This window comes from Psilocybe cubensis, mitochondrion (genome assembly GCF_017499595.1).
Source record: "Psilocybe cubensis strain MGC-MH-2018 mitochondrion, complete sequence, whole genome shotgun sequence".
In the NCBI taxonomy this organism is placed as follows: domain Eukaryota; kingdom Fungi; phylum Basidiomycota; class Agaricomycetes; order Agaricales; family Agrocybaceae; genus Psilocybe; species Psilocybe cubensis.
In genome coordinates this window covers 112,553-134,238 of record NW_025952838.1, presented here as the reverse complement: position 1 = coordinate 134,238, position 21,686 = coordinate 112,553, and the positions used below count along the sequence as shown (strand labels likewise).

General features: G+C 30.2%; 2 non-coding genes across 2 annotated transcripts; both read right to left on the bottom strand.

The window, feature by feature from the left end:
• Positions 1 to 14,602: 14,602 nt before the first annotated feature.
• JR316_0013470 lies at positions 14,603 to 14,675 on the bottom strand. The gene has a single exon. It is a non-coding gene; the product is annotated as a tRNA-Met (tRNA).
• Positions 14,676 to 21,158: 6,483 nt separating this feature from the next.
• Positions 21,159 to 21,230, bottom strand: JR316_0013469. The gene has a single exon. It is a non-coding gene; the product is annotated as a tRNA-Lys (tRNA).
• Positions 21,231 to 21,686: the final 456 nt, after the last annotated feature.

Below are 21,686 nucleotides of genomic sequence, written 5' to 3'. Positions count from 1 at the left end.
CTTTTGTATTGTAGGATTAATATCAAATTTAATAATTAAAATATTAACTAATAATACAACATCTTGCAAAGTGAAACCATCAGTGCATAAAACTAAGCCTTTCGCTCTTTTACTTCCGTCTCCCATTATCCAATTAGCTAAGACTATATAGTCCATATAAAAAAATAAATCTTTTTTTATTAATTTTACTTGCTTATCTAAGTAATTTTCTCGCAAGGCGCTATTTGAATAAAATAAACTAAATATTTCATTTAAACAAGCTAATTGTCTAGTTTGTAAGTAAACGCTGTAAAAGACTTTTCCTCTCGTGATAGTTTTAGCTAACATCGGGAAACTAGAGCAAAGATAACTAAGTTCTGAAAAAATGTACCATAAATAAGGAAAATTGTCAATAGATTGTTTAAACCCTATTCTAGTATTCCAAAAACCTCTTTTTTGTAACCATGCATCTGATAATATTAAACCTATTATTATACTCTCAACTCTGGGAGTTAATATAATAAGACTTTTATCAGTTTTAGATAATCTGGTTTTAAAAGACGTAGTATTAATACCAATTTGCTTATTCCATAAAGTTATTTGCTTACAATAATAAGTATTGTTTTTTGTACTTATCGCGCTTGCGAAAAAATTTTTATTTTCAATAATTGTATTAGAAAAGGATTTCGATGAAGGATTTACCCTTAACGGCTTATATAATGAGATGGCGCACGTAGCGGCTGTAAAGTATGCTCTTGTCAAAAAAAAAATTGGACAGTATCTTAGTTTAATCTATTAACCGTAGCCACCCTTGTTTATATTTCCTAATAAGTTACCTTAACGAAGTTAGTCTCAAAGATCAGGGGTTAAAAAAACCTACTTTTTTTTTAAAGTATATTTATATAACTACCCTTGCTTTGCGATTGCAACTTTTTCTCCCGCTTTGCCCTTTGCCTAGTCGTTAAAAAAAAAATTTTTTTAAGGTAAGGGCGATAGAAAAGCGGGGGATGCTAGAGCAGAAGAGTAGTGTATATTACAACCCCTTAAAAAAAAAGATTAATCTTTTTTTTTAGCCGCTTTTTATCTGAGAGCAAAAAAAGAAATTCTTTTTTTATAACCCTTTTGCCTATGTTTCTATTCTGATTTCCTATTTGCTCCTGACCATTCTTATTTATATTCAAATAAGAATATAAAAGTAAAAAGGAGAATAGAAATAAGGACTTACAACGTCCCTTTAAAAAAAAATATTTAAATATTTTTCAGAGCTAGTTTATATTCTTATTTTACCTTTGCCCCTGATCTTTGAGGTCTAGCATAAGCTAGGCAGGGGGAATATAAATAAGAACCAAAGACAATGAAAGCATAAGCATATTAGGGAATATAATTAAGAACCAGGATACTTAAAAAAAATATATTTTTTTTAAAGGGTAACGCAGTTTAAACTTCTTGCGTGCTTGTCTCTGAGGATCCTTTTCTACTAATACTTATAATTTTATTAATTCCTTTTTTTTCTAAATGTTTTCCTTCAGTAATCATAATGTATACTTTTCTAAATTTTAAGAAATCTACATATTTACCTCCAAATAAGTTAAATGAATCAAAGTAATCAATTAATAATGCTGAAGTTTTATAACCAGAACTCTTAAAACACCAAATTCCACTACTATATTGAGAAAGATTACCCATATTTAATAAAGAATATAAAAGTTTTAAAGGTATTTCATCATTTTGTTTAATTGAAAATTCTAATCTAACACTTATACCTACTTTATGTGTTTTACTCTTAACTAAACTAATGTGAAAACAACCATCAGCTTGACTAAAACCTGCTAACCAAAAGTTATCCAACGAAATATAATTTAATGGAGGTAAAATATCACAATCAAAAGTTTTATTATAATTATGTTTTATTAACTGTTCATATTTAAACCTACTTACAAGTTTACCATTAATTAGAGATAAAATAATTGATAATCCTTTTTTATCTTTACAAATGTATCTGACAGCTTTTTTATCCTTTATTTGATAAACATTTCCTGAACCTATTCTTTTTTTAATTAAATAAGCTAAAGCTATATCTCTCTCAGAGAAAATTATATGTAAATTATTAAAACCGAACCAACCATCTCCTTCTATTAGACCCGCTAAAAAGTAGCCAAAATCTTTATCATTAAGATTAGAATTATGTTTAGGAACATGTTCCGAAATTTTAGGTAAATTAATATAACTATTATAAGTATTTTTAGCACTAGCCGTAGCTTTTGTACTAATTGCAGAGAAGTTTCCTGCTGATTGTCCTGCCTTAGCATTTGAGTTTTGTCTTTGTTCACAGGCAAAAGGTCAAATTGTTTTTTTTAAGTAGATTTTTCCTAACGTAATAAATACGAGTGGACTACTTAAACAGGAGTTTCCAGCATATAGCAAGATTTTTTCCCTTTCACTACAAATAGAGTGAAGTTCTGTGGACACAACTTTATCCACATCTAAACCAACTGAGAACATGTGATGGCTCCAAACTAAGAATCCTAAAATTCCGATTGAAAACATAGCATAAACCATTCCAATATACTTAATACAAAAGCTATTAAAAATTGTAACTTTTGTACGTGGACCATCTCATTATCCTTCTGTTTGTTCCCATTTATTCCATCTTATTAGAAAAATCTTCCAAGCTTTACCTAATATTGTAGTTTCTCCTGCTAAATGTGCTTTAAGACTTCTAAGTTCAAAATATTTATTAAGAGCCTTAATTCTATTCAATTTACTAGATCTACAAGGGCAAACTTTAAAATATTTTATTAAATTAATAATCTCTTCTTTTTTAAAAACTGACCATTTATAACTAATTTTTTCAATATAAACCGTACCTCCATATAGCTCGCATAACATATCTAACAAAAATCTATTTTTTTGAGAAGCAGTTATAAAAACTTGAGAAGAAACTAAATTTAAATAGATGCTACCATCCGAGTCAAAAAAACCGGATAACCAAGCATTGTAATAAGTTAAAGGACTGGGATATTTAACTAAAATATTATATTTTTCACATATTTTATTTAATTGCAGTAATCTTACAGGGTTTCTAATTTCTCCATTCACTGCATTAATTAAAGTAATCAGCCCCTTTTTATGGTGTAATCTATACCTTAAATGGTTGAGATTAGCCCTGACTTTAACAGAGCCACCAAATTTCTGTTTTATTTGGAATAAACAATTTTTATCTCGAATATGACTGACTATTTCTAAACTCGCATAACCTTTTTTACTTAATAAAAAACACCCATCTCCATCGATTAGTCCGGCTAACCATTGATTAAATTTGGGATCTCGAGTTTCTGTGTCTTTAGGTTGGTGAGCGTCGAGCGCCGAAGGCGAGACGTGAGAGATATAATCTTGTTCAGGGTTTTCTTGGTGTGTTGAAAAGCTTCGGTAGTTTAAATTATAAGATAAAAATTTTAGAAATGTTGTTTTAAGAAATACTATAATAAAATAAAAAGTTAAATATAAAAAGGAATTGTTACTAGGAACAAATAATTTGAAAGATAGCTTGCGTATGGCCTCTGAAATTCCTACTCACATGCTTAATCCGCTATATCTAATAATATTGGATTTGTATAAATTAAAGATTAAATTAATTATACGTGCTTTGGTTATCTGCGGGTTATAAGACGAAACAAAAATTTTTACCATCATTAGATTATTTAGAATCGTTCTTTTGACTACTAAATTGTGTATTTCAGTAGATATACTGGCACCTTTATCTAGTTTAGAATTATTACTTTGAGTTTTTATTTCCATATTTCTAAGTTCTAGATTTGTATTTAGCTTATAAATATTATTAGAAAAAAGGTGACTTACAAGTATAGTATTTTGTTTCTTTAAATTTCTTACTTTCCTGCATACAGCAAGCTTCAAAATATTTAATAAATATTTAGGGCCATATTGACCAAAAATAGGTTTTCCTGAGAATGTAGATACGATATGACTAACAATACCAAAACCTGGGATAATTAATATGTAAACCTCTGGATGCTTTCTTCTTTTTAATGTCCTTGTTTAGACAGTGTTATTATGTAATATTATATGAAATATTGCTGCCTTATTTTTTTTTATCCTCTCTCTTTAGTTTTTTTAAGATAGTAGAGATAAAAAAAGCTGTAATAATAAACCGTGTACAAACTTTAGCTAAGCACAGGCAGCAAAATAAAAATAACGCTAAGCTAAAATAGAAGGGCAGCTTTAAATAAAAAATATATTTTTTAATTAAAATATTAGAAGAAAAGGACTATATCTTCAACTTATTCCATTTCCCTAAAAAATCTAATCAAGCTTTATGGTGAATACTATCAGCTTTAAAAGCTTTTAATTTCCGTAAAGTAAAATAATCTTTAATAAGAAATAATCTTTGTGATTTATGACTTCGACAAGTATTATGTTTAAAATAATTAAACATTTTTAATATATCTTCCTGGCTTTGAATAGACCATTGATAATAACCATTTTGAGCACTATCAAAATATATATTACCACCAAATACATCTTTATAATATTGTACATCTTGTAATAATTTATTTACAACCCTTATACTTAGTTGAGGATGGTTGTTTTTCAAAGTCATTGTAATAGTACCATCAGCATCAAAGAAACCAGCAAACCAGCTAGATTCTTTATCTAATTTTTTAGGGTAAATAACAGGAATTTCAAGTTTTAGACAAACCCTATGTAATTGTTGAAGACGTGAACTGTGTCTAATATGGCCATTAATACAATTGATAAGATTGATCATACCTTGTTTATTATGTAATCTATAACGATAAGCTTTAGCTCCGGAACGCATTTTTATATTTCCTCCTAATTTATCTTGAATATAACATAAACAATATAGATCTTCAAGTCCCATAGTAATTTCTAAAGAAGTATATCCTTTATTACTTACTTGTAAACTCCCATCACCATCAATTAAACCTCCTAGCCATTCACAAAAAGATTTGGAATAAGGTGCTACGCGTGTAGTCTCTGAGGTTCCTACTAGACTACTATCGTGTCGTTGGTTACCTGCTGATTGTGTCTCAATCATGATATTTTTACTTGATCGGGATTTATTAACTAAACCTCTTATGTTCGAAGTAATCATGATTGGAAAAAGACATTTCCAGCATATAGCGTAGTTCATATTCATATTGATTGAATCGGGCCATATTTGACCAAAGAACCCATTCCTTAAATACCAAGATTTCTATTTATTGACTCTCTCTTGGTACCAGGTACTACTGAATAATATCATAAAGAGCACAGTAGCCTTGTGAAGCGATTAACTATAAGGAATCGACTGTACATTAAGCATCTTTGCAGATAGCCACAAGTGACCCAGTCTGTAGCGATAATTTAGATTACCGACGGTCTTGGTATGAGTATACGTTGACCGTTTTCACTTGTATTGCCACTTAATATTTTTTATAATTATTAAGCCTTACGCCTGTCGGGGTAAGCATACTATTGCCCTTTATTGAAAAAAAAAAGAATTATCTTTTTTTCTTTTTTTTTTTTTTAAGTCTAGCCTTAGGCAAGGCTGTTTCTATCTAAATATTGCACAGCATTATAAAGTATGGACTAGAATAGTGGTATATAAAATATTTACTCTAACAGGTCTTTATTTCGCAATTAATTGATTACACCTGCCTATTAGAGTTTCACAACTTGTCTCCATTTATTTTGTGTTTTATTCTTTTTTTTTTACTTTGGTATGCGGCAATTCTTTTTAAAAAAAAAAGTACCTTTTTCGCTTTGCTAATTTTGGTTCTTTTTTTTTCTGCGCTAGCGACTACTTAATTTTTTTTTTATAAAAAAATTTAGTAGACGAACGCTAGCGGAAGAAAAAAAAAAAATAAACTAATTTTTTTTTATAAAAAAAATTAAGTTATATTATTACTCGCTAACGCTCGCGTTTATTTTTTTTTTCTAAGGGAAAAAGAGAAATATTCAGGCTAGCGATCGCTAGCGGTAATTTTTGTTTTTTTTTTTACCGCTAAATTTTTTTTTTAACAAAAAAAAAATTAGCGCGTACTAAATTTTGTTTTTCTCTTTTTATTTTTTTTTTTCTTCCGCTAGCGTTCGCTAGCGAGAAAAAAAAAATAAACGCGGTAATAATATTCCCTTGCTTTTGCTTAGCAGCCTAAGCTGTAATTTTTTTTTTAAAAAAATAACAAAAGAAAAAAATTAAAGAGAAAAACAAAAATAGGATATTTTTAATTTTGCTTAAAAATAAGAATAAATATGTTTTTATATTTAATATCTATTCATTTATTTAAAAAAATAAACGAATAAACATTAGGAGATTACATTGAACCACATTCTTTATTCCCGTTGGGATACGCTATTTTATACCATTAATTGTGGCTGCTTTAATTTTCAATTTTGTTCGTAATTCTGGTGATAGATGTTCTCCCTTACAAATAGCAACGTGAATTTCTCGCCAGACTAAATAGGATTTAGCCTTTTTAGAATACAACGAATGAGTGTCAAAATATTTAAACACCCGTTCCATGCTACGAACTCCATTAATTGTTAATTCATAAACTCCATTTTTAGAGTGAGGACGTACTGTACCTCCAATAAGTGTAGTTATATGGTTAAGTACTAATAAATTAATTTCCCCTAATTGTGCTAAAAGAAATCGGAAACGATAAGCATTCGAATTCCCTAAAAATGAGCTAGTGAAGCAGCCTTCAGCGTCAGTAATACCAGATAACCAAAAATCGTTAAGTGTAGGAATTACCAGTGAAGGTATAAACTCTATTACTTGATCTCGTGATCGTTTGTTAAAGGCTTCAAGAAATAGAGAAAACTTAGCTTGTCTAAGAGGAAATACTAAATTACCATTGAATAAAGCAACTATTAGTCTTACATTGACAATATCCTCAACTATAAATCGGCTGGTATAAGATCCTTGTTTTATAACACGACCGAACCCTAGGTTACGTTTTATGTATTCAAGAACTTGCTTGTCCTCACTTTTTTGTGTTATAATAAATATACTAGAACCACGACTGTTTATTGTGAAGCTACCGTCCCCTTCCGTAAAACCTATTAGCCATTCTAAAAATGGTTGACTAGGTGCTTCTACATTAGGATATTGTTTATTATATAACATATAGAAAATATTAAAGCGGAATGGCTTGTCTAAGCTAGACGCAGAAATAGCCACTGCAGGTATAGCGTATAAATTTGTTGTTAAGAATAGGTGTTGATATAAAATAGGATCTCCACCTCCAGCTGGGTCATAGAAACTAGTATTAAAGTTTCTATCAGTTAGAAGCATTGTAATTGCCATAAAATACTTGATATATACTAGTATCATAAAACTAACTCCGCAACGCGAGGCCTTAATTTTCTATAATTTTTCCCCTTTTTTTTGTCTCTCTTTTTCTTTCTCTCTTTTTTTTTATCTTTTGCCCGCAGCTTAGGCTGCTAAGCCAAAGCAAGGGAAAAAAAAATAAATGCGGAATTTTTTTTAGAAAAAAAAAATTATACGCGGAAAAAAAAAAGAGAGACAAAAGCGCTTTATTAAAAAAAAATCTAATCTAAAGATCTGCTATCGCGCTATCGCGCTATCGCAGAGAAAGAGGAAAAATTTAGGTATTAAAGAGCGAAAGGAGCAGAGTATATACTCTTCTATTCACATAGAAGTTGGGAATTTATCTTAAAAATCTAAGTTGTATAATTTATTTAAATGATTCCAAGTAAAAAAAAGTTCTCTATTATTTAAGTAATAATATAATTTATGATTAAAGCTCTCCCTAAGATTTGATCTTTAGATTAGACTCCAGCTTCTATCCTAGCGCTAGCTCTCTCTATTTTTTTTTATTTTTTTTTTTTCTTCCCTTGCTTTGGCTTAGCAGCCTAAGCTGTAATTTTTTTTTTAAAAAAATAACAAAAGATAAAAAAAAATAAACGCGGTCGCTAGCGTAAGATGAAAAAAAATAAAGATAGAGCGTTAGCCTAAGTAAGGTAGTAAAGTCTTCGCTCTTCGCCCTTTGCCCTTATCCTTCGCCCTTCGCGTTTTCGGTACGCGGATCTCGGTTCGCCTTATTTTTAAGGGCTAATTTTCTTATTAAGAAAATGCTTAGGCATAGGAGATTAGAGAGAAATTAAAAGCATATTTAAAGATTAAAATTATAAAAGTTATTTAAATGGTCCCAATTAAATAACTTTTTATTAATATCCCTTCTTTTTTTAATATTATACATTTCTAATATCATTTCCTTTTCCAAGTCATCCTTGAATATTAAGTCTTTTTTTCTATAAGGAATTAGAGAGTTATCTAATTTAAATTTTTTATAAAAATTTCTACTAATTATTCAATCTTTATAATCTAATAACTTATTAGACATTAGAGGATATCTAGTTAAATAATTAATTAAAATTTCATTACTATCAACGTTTTTTGATTTAATAGTAAACTTTATATAATTCTTACTTTTTTTATCTTTAATTATACTAGCACCAATATCTAAATATTTACAAATATTACTAAACAATTTAATTATACTTTCTTTATCCGCCCCTTTCCTCCTTAAGCAGCTTAAGTTTGAGGGATACTTAAAAACATCCATCTTATAAAATCTTAAATAAAATTTACATTTAATATTAGGATATTTAGGAGTCAAAATAGGTCTAACATTAAAATGACCATTTGAATCAATCATTCCTGATAATCAAGCGTCATGATTGAAAGAGTCAGTAGAGCTAGAGCTGCATTGCAGTGCGTTGCTGCCTTTCGGCGGAAGTTTAGTTAAATTTAAATCAGGATATTTATAATTAAACCAATCAATAAGTGAATAAAGTTTATTAATTTTATATGTTTTCATATTACCATTTAATAAATTAACTAAGGTTATTAATCCTTTTTCCTCGGTTATATGAAGAATATAACCATCTATTTTTTTATTACGAACTATAGTTCCAAAGCCTAATCTTTTTTGAATAATTAGAGCTAAAGGTAAATCATTTAAATTAAAAACTATTTTAATAGAAGGAAACTTATTTTGATTTTTTATATTAGAATATTTACCGCCGATAGGCAGCACCCTTTTAAAAAAAAAAGCTTTTTTTTTACCTCTTGCCACGCGCGGCAAGCTCTCCTTTGGCAGGCCCACGCGAGATAAAGAATTTTCTATTTTTAGCGTAGAGCCTAAAGATAGAAGAGGACTAGTATCAATAATCTCTCCTGGCTTCGCAGGATGCTTTACCATATTAAGCGGGAGCAGAGGTACAAATATAGAACCTCCACCTTCAATAAAACCAGTCAAGTAATTGACAAAATCTAAATTAGAAGTATTTTTACAAAAATTAGCATCACCCCTATCGCTTAAAAAGTTTTTTGCCCGGACATTTTTTTGTCGCTCGCTCTCGCGTACTAATTTTTTTTTGTTAACAAAAAATTTTTTGGCGAGGCGGGAAAAATTTTTTTTGCTCCTTACGCTAACGCGGGAGATAGCAAGACTTATTAATAAATTATTACAACAGATAATCTCTGGCGTAAATTCTCTGAGGATCCTTAAATAATAAAATTCAATTAAGTTTCCTGCTGATTGACTTTCTATTACATTTAAAAAGTGTTCCCAGCATATAGCCAGATTTAGAGCCGGCACAATATAAAGCATACCGGCTAATACAGGTAAAGATAATAATAATAAAATAGCTGTAATAAATATAGCCCATACAAATAAAGGTAATTTATGTAAAGACATTCCATTAGTTCTCATATTTAAAGTTGTACTTATGAAGTTTATTGCTCCTAAAAGTGAAGATACCCCAGCTAAATGTAGACTAAATATAGCTAAATCAACTGAACCACCAGAATGTGATTGTATCCCCGCTAAAGGAGGATAACATTAATGTTGATAACCTCATATTCCCTTTTTCTATCGCTTCCTTCCCCTTGCTTAAGCAAGGGGAGGCGGCAGGCCTTAACTTATTATTTCTCCCGAAGGGGCATCCCCCCCCCCCCCCCCCCCTATTATTATTATTTTTATAGTAGGACCTTTACTTTTGGCTAAGCATTGCAAAGGCAAAAAGATAAAAATAATAATAATAAGTTAATCCTCTAAGCCTATGGCCAAGAGGCAGGAAAGGTAAAAATAAAAATAGGCTAACGCTGTAATACGTTGTAAAACACTGTAAACCGCTCCCCGCTTTATTTTTTAATAAGGGGGTGAGTAGAAAATAAGAATACTATCGTTATGCACAACGGCTTTCGCCGTTGATCGGACTATACCTTCAACCTAAACCTTATCGCGTAAGGCGGCCCATAATAAATTATCGGGCCTTTTACTTCTTAACTTCCGTATTAAATCTTGAACTTTTTGGAGTTTTTCAAAATCGCCTTTTTGATTCTTGAATGACCTAGCTCAAATTCTGTATTCGACACTTTTCATACCTTTCATGGTATTTAAAAAATAATTTGATACATTTGAAATTGCTCTAGAGTTCGTTGTGTCTAACATATAATGATTATATTTATTTTTATGCACAACTTTTGTGGAAATATGAAGAATATGTCTAATGGCCTCTAATACTACTCTATCTAATTTTTGAGTTAGACCAAATCCATGTACAATTCTATTGGCTTCTTTAGATACCAAATAGAAACTACCTTCAGCTTCCACAAATCCAATTAACCATGGTTTACTCATAACTTTATGAGCTTCATTAGCTTCAGCAATAGGTAAAGTTATTTCATTCCAGGCGGGTGAGATATAAGATTCAGCTGGTTTAGTTGACTTTAGATCCTCAAGTAATCTATTTCTTTCCGGTTTTGTTAAATCTGGATTTTCAAGAATAGAATATGCTTCTTTAAATTTAGCATAATTGAAGTATTTAGTTGTCAATAGAGGATACTGATCAAAAATCGGAAGGAGTACACTCCCTATAAATTTTCGTTCTCTAATCCTAAAGCTAGCCATAGAGGTTTTAGATTCTACGCTAATTGAACCTACTCCAAGTTGTTTTTTAATATAATGTAAAATTCGTAAGTTATAAGTATTTTGAGAAATTTTGAATGTTAAATTCCACTTGTCTCCTTGACGTAAGATAGAAAAAGAACCATCTCCATCTGTCACACCGACAAGCCATTGTAAGAAAAATTCCTCCCCTTCGCTACCTTGCTTTAGCCGGGGGCGGGGGTTAGGTTGCATCACGTTAAGTCTCTGATGGGAAAAAGTTGAATAATTCGACTTGTCCCAGGCGGATTGTCCCCGTGTCAAGAACATTTTTACTGCCGATTGTTTACTAAGCCCTCCGTTTTTACGGATGCCAGTCATCGATGAGTAGTTCTTTCCGAGTTGAGGAGTTTCCCGCATCGAGTGATGTTTTATTGCCCGATCCTTAACGGATCGGCGACAGCTTACCGTTTTAACTGTCCAACCTGTCCCTGCACCATTTTCTACTAAAGAGCTCATTAATAATAATATTAAAGCGGGAGGTAATAACCAGAAAGAGATATTATTTAATCTAGGAAAAGCCATATCTGGGCTACCACAGTGTATAGGTAAAAAATAATTCATTTTATTAACATATTCTTTCAAATATGATTGGACTATATCTTCACCCAATCTATACTACCTTTAATAAAGGTGTCTAGTATTTCCCCTAACTACCCACCTTATTTTTTTTTAATATAAATTTATTTATAAAAATAAATTTCATTATATTTTCTCCTTAAAATTTAAAGTTATCGCGTGTAATTTTTTTTTTTCTCGCGTACGCGGCTAGCGGTATTAATAAAAAAAAAAATTAGTCGCGTTTATTTTTTTTTCTTTTATCGTAAATTTTTGTTCCCTTGCTATCGTAATTTTTTTTTTTTACTTCCCTTGCTTTGGCTTAGCAGCCTAAGCTGTAATTTTTTTTTTAAAAAAATAACAAAAGAAAAAAAAAAAATAACGGCCGCGTACGCGGCTGTAATTTTTTAAAAAAAAATAAGAAAAGTAATAAAAAAAAAAATAAGTAATTTTGTTCCCTTGCTTTCGTATTTTTTTTTTTTAATTTGGGCTATTTTTTTTTTTTAAAAAATTTTTTCCGGTAGCTGCTTTGGAGAGAAAAAAGAGAAAAAAGGGAAGAAAAAAAAAATAAAGAGAGTAGCATAGGATGAGTGGCTAAAGGAGAGATTGGGGCGTTACGTGTAGTCTCTGAGGATCCTACAAATTTATAGGTTTTATACTAGCATTCAATTTAAGCTAAGACTATAAATTTTTGGTTTCCTGCGGATTATCCATTTATGTTAATTAAATTTAACAATATTAATCTTAAAACTTAAGAAAACTGTACGCTAATTATTTTTAGTTTTCAGTTTTTTTATAAGATTACTTTAGGAACTTCCCGCATATAGTAACGTAATAAGAATGATTTTACAATCAAACACGGCAACTACTTTTTTTAATTTAATTATAACTAGTCTGCGTTGCGTCGTAGCGGCTAGCGGCGTAGCGGCGTAGCGACGTAGTGCCTCCTTTCTAATTTAAGAGGATAAAAGAAGAAAGGAGGTAGCGATATAGCAGAGGTTATTTAATCTGTAAATGATCCCATACAAAAGTTGTTCTAGTTTTATTAAAATCTTTTCTTATTTTAATAGCAATATCCAAATAAGAATTAGTTAATTTATTTGTATTTTGTAAATTTAATATATAAGCCCAATCTTTAAAATCTAAGTATTTAGAAGAAAGAAGTGGGTATCTATAAAAATAATGAGAGATTAAAGAATTACTTGATTTATTATTTGTCATAACAGTAAAACTATAATAAATTTTATCTTTAATAATTCTAGATCTACTATAAACTGTTACACCTAAAAATAAACCAATTTTAGATATAATTGGGAAAAAACTTTCTTTATTTACCTCTAGCCCCCTTCTGCTCTTGCTTTTGCAATCGCAGAAGCAAGGGTGCGAGGCTTCGAGCAGGGGATAAACTAATTTATGATAATTTTGATTAACTTCTAACCTATAATACAATTGAACCCTTGTTGAATTTTTATTTGTTCTTTTGTGAATATTAATAGAAAAATTACCATCAGCATCTGTAAAACCAGATAATCACGCATTACTTTCGATAGGTGATTCATCTATAGGTTTTATTTCTAGATTAGGTAAAGAATTAATCTTATTTAAAATTAATTTAGTAGTCTCGCCATTGCGAGACGCGGGAAGTAATTTTAAAGTTTTTTTAGCATTAATTTTATAATTATTTAATCATAGTATCGCTCTATTTAATGCTTCTATTTTAGGTGTTCTCATATAACCATTTACTATAGATACTATAGTAAAAATACTAACAATATCTTGTATTTGCCATAATACATAACCTCTATCTACTTTAATTAAAACTCTTCCACATTTAGTTAAATTTTGTAAATAATTTGCTAAAGGTAGATCAGCTTTTTTGAAAACTAAAATAATTTTTGGATTATATCTATCAATATTACTATTAATATCGTGAACAGCTATTGTCCCATCACCTTCTATTAAACCTGATAAATAAGCTCCTATTTGTGATCTTAAATTAGAAATATTATTATCAGGTACTACTGCGTTTATGTTAAGAGCAGCAAGACTTGAATTTTCTCTCAATCGCGTGTAATTTTTTTTTTGGCCCCCTTGCTTTGGTAATTTTTTTTTCTTTTGTTATTTTTTTAAAAAAAAAATTACAGCTTAGGCTGCTAAGCCAAAGCAAGGGAACTAAAAAAAAAAATAACAAAAGAAAAAAAAAATAAGGCCGATAAAAAAAAAATAAGGCAAATTTAATAAATTGAGAGATATAGAATAATCGGTAATATAATCGGTTATAATTAAAATAAAAAGAATATTTATATTTACCAAATCCACCTACTAAACCAGGCATTACCATAAAAAAAATCATGATAAAGGCATGTGCTGAAATTATCACGTTAAATAGCTGATGATCTCCTTGTAAAAACTGTACCCCAGGATTAGATAGTTCTAGTCTTATTAAAACAGAAAAAGCGGTACCTATCATACCAGCAAATACTGAAAAAATAAGATATAAAGTACCTATCTCTTTAGCATTAGTAGAAGAGAGCCAGGCCATACTTATTAAATTTTATCTAAAAGTTCTAACCATAATTTAATTAAATAACTTAAGATAAAATTTAAATTTTAAACTATAGTAGACCTTATAGCCCTAGGCTATTTGCGATATTATAACCATCATAACCCTCCCCCCCCCCCCCCTAGCAAAGGCTTATTTTTTTTTTACGCGTTGCTAATTATAAAAATTTCGCTTATTTTTCTTTTTTTTTAAACTCTCTCCAAAGCGATCGCGTACGCGGGAAATTTGTTTTAATAAAAAAAAATTAGTACTAATAGCGGGAATTTTTTTTTCTTTTGTTATTTTTTTAAAAAAAAAATTACAGCTTAGGCAGCTAAGCAAAAGCAAGGGAATATAATTAAAACAAAATTAGAGAAAAATTAGCAAAGCGTCGTTTTGCGGTTTAAAAAAAAAAAGAAAAATAAGCGCTTAGCAGATAGCAAATTCCTAAAGAGAGGAGATGTTTGGGTAAGGGTAGAGCAATGGCAAGATAAAGACTAATTACTTTTTTTTTTTAAAAAATTACTGAGAGAAGGAATTGAACCTACATTTTACCGTCATGAATGGTAAGTTTTAACCTATTAAACTATTTCAGCCTAATTTATAAATGGACAATTTGTATGTTATTAGTCTTTTCTACTACTCTTATAGAGAGATTGCAGAATTAGTTTTGATTTTTGCGGCTACGCTCTATACAATAAATTTTATACTTAAAAAGTATAGCACCAAACCCCCCCCCCCCCCCATTCCTTCGCTCGCTGTTTGTCTCTCACTAATTTTTTATATAACCGCGCTACGCGTAGCGGAAAAATTTTAAAATATACCGCTAGCGAAAAAAAAAATAGGGAGCTAGAGGTAGCGGGAGGTAGCGGGATCTAGCGAGGTAGCCTTTTGCTACCGCGCTTATGCACGTTTGCGGGAGGCTAGCCAATTTTGATCTAATAACCTGCGCTAACCTTTTTTTTTTAAGCCACAATCCGAGCGCTAATTTTTTGTTAAAAAAAGGCCCAATTTTTGTTTTTGTTTTTGCTATTTTTTTTTTACAAAAAAAAAAATTGAAAAACAAATAGGTCGCTAGCGGTCACCAATTTTTTTTTTTTGTTAAAAAAATAGGCGTATAATTTTTTTAACAAAAAAAATAAGGGCTTCGCAGAGATAAAAATTGCTTCGCGCTTCGCAGAGACAAAATTTAATAACTGCTTAACTACACTATTAAGGATTATGCAGAATAGATGCGCTGCTATGCTAGAGCGCTGCATTTAATTAAAAAGAAGAAGTGCACTGAACAGTAGCCCTTTGCTTTGCTTTAAAATTCAAAAATTAGCAAAGCGGCATGGGTACATAGCAGGAGGTTATTCTGATGGTGTCTTCAAAGAGTACGCATCTTCGCAGCTTCGCACCTTCGCAGCTTCGCAGAGGATGGTTATTATTCTATTTAATTTTAATCTTCCTTTATTTTATATTTTAATGATTAAGTGTAGAGGCTTATAGTTATGTTATAAGTTTTTCGCGGTTTCATATAAAGTTAATGGGTAACACTAACTTTGTAACGTATACGAACAAAGAGACTTGAACTCTTAAGGGCTAAAGCCCACTTCTTCTTAAGAGAAGACTGTTTACCAATTTCAACATGTTCGTTTATACTACATTAATTAGTACCCCCCTTAACTTTTTTCTCTCTCTTTTGTTTTAATAATATTAAAACAAATTTACCGCTTTGGATCTTATTTTTTTTTTATATTCCCTTGCTTTCTTATTTTTTTTTACTTCCCTTGCTTTGGCTTAGCAGCCTAAGCTGTAATTTTTTTTTTAAAAAAATAACAAAAGAAAAAAAAAAATTAGAGCCGCTTCGCGATAGCTGTAATTTTTTAAAAAAAAAAATAACAACCGCTAGTCGCTAGCGATCGCTACCGAGAAAAAAAAATTACAGAGAAAAAAAAAAAGAGAAAAACAAAAATAAATAAAAGAAAAATTAAAATAAAAAATTACACTCGCTATAAGAGGCCTAATTGAGGCCTAATTTAAAAAATTTTTTTTTTTACTTTTTTCTCGCTACAAAGCGGCTGAATTTGTTTATAATAAAAAAAATTACTAAATATAGCGGTCGCGTGGCTGGAGTCACCGTATTTTAATAGACATTAGATAAAGGAAATAAATTAAATTATCTTTATTTTTATCTTCTTTTATTAAATAATCTAAGCCTACCCTTTAAATTTTCCTGCTATTACCTACTATTTTTAAAAAAAGTTTAATCTATATATTTATAAATACTTAGACAATGATAGAATATACTGATTTACCTCCTTCTATCGAATTACCCTCCGTATTAAATTACCTAGTGCTCTCGCATATTATTTTTTACTTTTTTTAATTTAAAAAAAATAATATTTTTTTTTTAAATAATATACTCGCTACCGGCGCGTTTATTTTTTTTTTTCTCGCTTTGGATCTTATTTTTTTTTTATATTCCCTTGCTTTCTAATTTTTTTTTAACTTCCCTTGCTTTGGCTTAGCAGCCTAAGCTGTAATTTTTTTTTTAAAAAAATAACAAAAGAAAAAAAATTAGAGCCGCTTCGCGATAGCTCTAATTTAAAAAAAAAAATAAGAACCGGTAGCCGCTAGCGATCGCTACCGAGAAAAAAAAAATTATCGCTAGCGACCGCGTACGCGACAGAAAAAAATAAAAAGAAAAAAAGAGAAAAAAAAAAGGGAAGAAAGAAATAAAATTTATTTTTTCTTTTCTTTGACCGCGTTTGTCTAACGGGGTAAAGTAAGGCGGAGCAGTAGCGAGCGAGAGTAGTTTTCGTTGGTTCACATATAGAGTTGGGGGGGGGGGTAAATATATTAAAAAATATAAAATAAAGCAGAGCTGCTTTAGCAGTTATTTTTATTATTTTAAAATAATAAAAAATTAGCTTCTATCCTATCATCCTCATTATCATTCTATCTTATTTTAAATTTTTAAAAATATAAACCTTTGATACCCCTGCTGCTTCGCTGCTAAAGCAGCGAAGCAAAGCACAGACATCTTATTTTCTAGGTCTGCTTTAGCAGAAGCCCTTATTTTTTAAGAAAAAAAAAATAAGCGCTGCTGCTTTAGCAGCAGCAGAGAAAATCAATTATTAATATATTAAATTATATTCTATTTAATTATGAATATAATAATAAGAAAGCCATCATTAAAGCGAATAATCCTGTAGCTTCAGCTAAAGCGAATCCTAAGATAGCATAAGTGAATAATTGTGATCTTAATTGAGGGTTTCTAGCAGTACCTATGATTAATGAACCAAATACTGTACCGATACCGGCTCCAGCTCCGATTAATCCAGAGCAAGCAATACCAGCACCTATATATTTTGCAGCAGCTAACATATATTTATTAGTTAAAAGTTAGCGTCTATCATAATAATTTAAAATACTAATTATTAAATCCTATTTGCTCTCCCTCCCTCTAATTTTTTTTTTTAATATTTTTTAAAAAAAAAATTAGAGAACCGCGAACCGAGAAACGCTAAATCCGAAGCGCGTAGTCCTAAGCCTTTTGCTAGGTAGTGCTCTACCGCTTCTCTTTTTTTGTTTTTGTTTAACTTTTGCCCGCAGCTTTAGCTCTAATTTTTTTTTTAGTTCCCTTGCTTTGGCTTAGCAGCCTAAGCTGTAATTTTTTTTTTAAAAAAATAACAAAAGAAAAAAAAATTAGAAAGCAAGGGAACAAAACAAAAAAAGAGAAGCGAGGAAGTACGATCTTTTAGAGTAAAATAAACATCCGCCACGCGCGCTAGCGAGGGAGAACTATAGGAAATTTATATCTATAGCTAATTAGTAAAATTACTTATTACACTTTTATTAATAAAATTTATTATTTTCTTAATTAAATCTTCTAAGATAAGTGGAGATTTTAAATTAATGGTTTAACTATAATTAATAAGTTACTTTGTCTATCCCTCCTTTCTTCGCTCGCTATTTTTTTAAGTTTGCTCCCCTCCTTACGTTTGCTACCTAAAGAAAGGAGGCTAACTTTTTTTTTTGCTCGCTAATTCTTTTTTTTTTAAAAAAAATTAACGACCGCGTTGCTAATTTTTATTTTCTTAATTTTTTTTTTAATAATATTCCCTTGCTTTTGCTTAGCTGCCTAAGCTGTAATTTTTTTTTTAAAAAAATAACAAAAGAAAAAAAAAAATTAGTACGCGAACGCTAGCGAGAAAAAAAAAAATAAGCGATAAGCTTAATTAACTAAATCATGTTTATTACTTATGGTTAGACTGATCATATCATATCTTCCTCTGTTGGTACTTGATACTAGAGCCACCTTAGATTTAAAATTTTTAGCTATAGCCTCTATTAATACTTTATTTTATTATTGGAATGTTGTGATACTGCAAATACGGATCTACCAAATCCTTTATTAAAAGACTATGGCCCAGTAACTAAAGAAAAAGTACCGTCTCCAGTTACTAACCCACTGATATAGTTAGGATTAATATCTTTTAAGTGATCTACTGGGATTTTATTATGCGCTAGCGATGGCCCTACTACTTATTGATTAATGGTTTTAACTTCTTGAATTATACTTAATAAATTTAATTTCGAATCTAAATCATCTTTATTATCTCCTTTGCTTTTGTCTTTGAAAGAGCAAAGGCAAAAGAAGAAATCAAAAAAGCTAGTTTTCCATTTTAAAATTTCATAGTATTTAGATTTTTTTTTTACTTTTCTTATTTTTTTTTTTAAAAAATTACAGCTATCGCGAAGCGGCTCTAATTTTTTTTTTAGTTCCCTTGCTTTGGCTTAGCAGCCTAAGCTGTAATTTTTTTTTTAAAAAAATAACAAAAGAAAAAAAATAAGAAAGCAAGGGAATTAAAAAAAAATTAAGTCAAAAAAAAGGTATGATGGTATTTTTATGGTATCGATTGAAGATTTTCAATGCTTACTACATCTCTATTTTTACGAATTAAAGATACGGAGCCAGCACCAAAATAATTTATAACTGCACAAAGTAATACAATATCTTTTTAATTAGCACTTATTCTAAATCTATATTTTATTCCTGTTTGGCGAATGCCCAATTTTGTTACGCTAGCGACCGCGTACGCGAAAAAAAAAAAATATCAAAAGAACCTTCCTTTGCTTTAGCCCTTTTTTTGTACTAGGTAAAAAATTTTAAGGACTCCTTATTTTTTTAAAAAAAATAAGGGGACATAGTCAAAAGCAAAGGGGCATCTGTAAGTGCCTAAAAAACCAAGGAGAAATATCTTTAGGAAACTTTGATTTTAATAGGGCCCTACTATTTTATTTTTTATTTTTTTTTTTTCTATCGCCTGCCTAGGCGGGGAAATAGTATGGTCATAGGCTATAGCCGCCCTGTGGTATGTTAAGAGTAGAGTTTCTAATAATTATTTAATAAGGGATTACGAATTTGATAGGTGCTAATATTTATAAATGGTATATTAATGTAATTCTATAGCATCTCTTAAGTATGAACATGTTAATAATGTAAATACAAAAGCTTGAATTAAAGAAACTGCTAATTCTAACCCAACTAAAGCTAAAAATATAGCAAAAGGTATTAAAGTTAGAACTCCAATTACTATATTAGCTGTAAATAATTTAAATAAATAAGTAGATAAGATTTTTAATAGAGTGTGTCCGGCCGTAATATTAGCAAATAGTCTAACTCCTAAAGAAACAGCTCTAGCTAAATAAGATATTAATTCAATTAAAACTAATAAAGGTACTAAAAAAATAGGAGTACCTGAAGGTATAAAGAAAGAAAAAAATTTAATACCATGTAAACTTATAGCTAATATAGTCACACCAATAAAGATTGTCACACTTAAACCTAATGCTACAACACCACTAGCTGTAACGGCAAATGAATAAGGTACATTAGATATTAAATTACCTATTAATATAAAAAAAAATAATGAATATATAAAAGGAATATATTTTTCACTATTACTTCCAATTTGTTCTCTTACCATATTACTTAAACTAGCATAAGAAGATTCTAAAGAGATTGACCAGTTATTAGGTATTATTTTAGAATCATTATTACCGTTTAGGTGTAATCCTAAGATTACTAGTAATATGAATAAAGTATATAAAGCTAAATTTGTTAAATTAATATGTAAATAGCCTAATATAGGAGCACTAAACCCTAGTAAGTTTACAACTTCGAATTGACTTAGTGGTGATAATATAAATATATTTTCCATAGATATCAGAATCAAAATTTTAGTTAAACCTCTACTAAGAACTTATTTTTGCTTTATCTAGCCTTTATAGAAGATTTTTACTTGAGATAGGCGTCTGTTACTTTAATATCCTTGCTACCAAGGACCTTTACTAGCACCTAAATTTGCCGGTAGCCCTCATTTCCAAAGCGCTACCTAAGGGAGGTTCATATGACAATGACGGACCCTCCTTAAAGAGTTTCCCTATCTAGAACCGAGAAAAGAGAAACGCGTAATCTCACCCCCCCCCCCTAACCCTAAGTCTTAACGCTTCGCACTTCGCGCTTCGCGCTTCGCGCTTCGCGCTTCGCAGAGAAGGACAGGCTCGTAAATTATCTCTCCCTTATTTATTTTATTTAAATATAATTTTATGTTATTTTGCTTTTAAACTTAAAAAATTAGCGTTGTGAATTAAAAAAAAAAATTACGGCCGCTAGCGACTAATTTTTTTTTTAATATACCTAAAAAAAGTATCTTTTTTTTTAATATACCTAAAAAAAAGTATCTTTTTTTTTTTTTTAAAGAGAAAAAAATTAGCGGGAGACATTAAAAATAAGGGAGAGATAATTTTATTATTATCGCGTGGCTATAATAAAATAAAGAAAGCAATATTAAAGCAAAGGTCCTCAAAGAAGATTCAGAGCAGGCTTTACGTACTTAACCTTTAAGGAATAAAGGTGCGAGAATAGAGTATTAATTACTTTTTTTTTAATTAAAAAAATTAGAGTAGAAAAAAAAAAAGTATTTTTTTTTCAACTCTATCTTGCTTTAGTTTAGAAAAAGATTTGAAAAAAAAGTAAACTACTTTTTTTTCTACTCTTTTTATTATAATATTTTATTCTAAGTTATTAGAAGCACTTGGAATTGAACCAAAACTTTCCCCTTAAAAGGGGGACACTCTACCATACGAGTTCTGCTTCCTCCCTTGCTTTATTTAAAAAATCCAATCTATTTTCCTGCATTAGAGCCCCCCCCCCCTTAACCACCCGCAATCTTCCACTAGCGCTACCTACTAAGAGGGAAGAGCGTGGTGCGCGACTCCTACCTCTCTTTTTAGGGTAGTAGTGGCGACACCCTACTTTCGCTTAGGGGGGGGGAGAAATAAAGACATTTAATAATAAAATAAAATAGGAGGTAGAGTATTTGAAACTCTGTCTGTAACGTGTAAAATTACTGCTATACCTCTCAGCTAACCTCCCTAATTTTTTATAAAAAATTAAAATGTAAGACTAAATTAATTAAGCCTCCAATTACTTAAGCTCCTTTACTAGCGCCGTGGCTACCGCACCACGCTCTTTCCTAACCCTCCCTCAATATTACCCGCTCTTTATCCGTCGCTAGGGAAGTATATTAACCTTTATATTAGTTTTAGACGCA